This window comes from Egretta garzetta, unplaced genomic scaffold, assembly GCF_000687185.1.
Source record: "Egretta garzetta isolate BGI_Z169 unplaced genomic scaffold, ASM68718v1 scaffold431, whole genome shotgun sequence".
NCBI classification, from domain to species: Eukaryota; Metazoa; Chordata; class Aves; order Pelecaniformes; family Ardeidae; genus Egretta; species Egretta garzetta.
The window spans coordinates 123,110-123,556 of NW_009258677.1; positions in this window are offsets into that span (position 1 = coordinate 123,110).

A 447-nucleotide genomic window follows, 5' to 3' on the forward strand; every position below is an offset into this window, starting at 1 on the left:
CGGCTCAGCACCCGCAGCGCGCGCCCGGCGGGGGGGCCCCGAGCCTGGGCTGGGAGCTCAGCACCCATCCTGCTGCATCCCCGGGCAGGGAGCTCAGCACCCATCCTGCTGCACCCTCTCATGGTACTCAGCACCCATCCTGCTGCATCCCTGGGCGGGGAGCTCAGCACCCACCCTGGTGCATCCCAGGGCTGGGAGCTCAGCACCCATCCTGCTGCATCCCCGGCCTGGGAGCTCAGCCCCCATCCTGCTCCACCATGGGCAAGGAGCTCAGCACCCATCCTGCTGCATCCCCGGGCAGGGAGCTCAGCGCCCATCCTGCTGCACAGTGTAGATGGTGCTCAGCACCCATCCTGCTGCACCCTCTCACGGTGCTCAGCACCCTTCCGGATCAGCTCCCTTCCCAGCTGCTGAGCAAAAACGGGCGGGGGAGAACCCCCCCTCCTC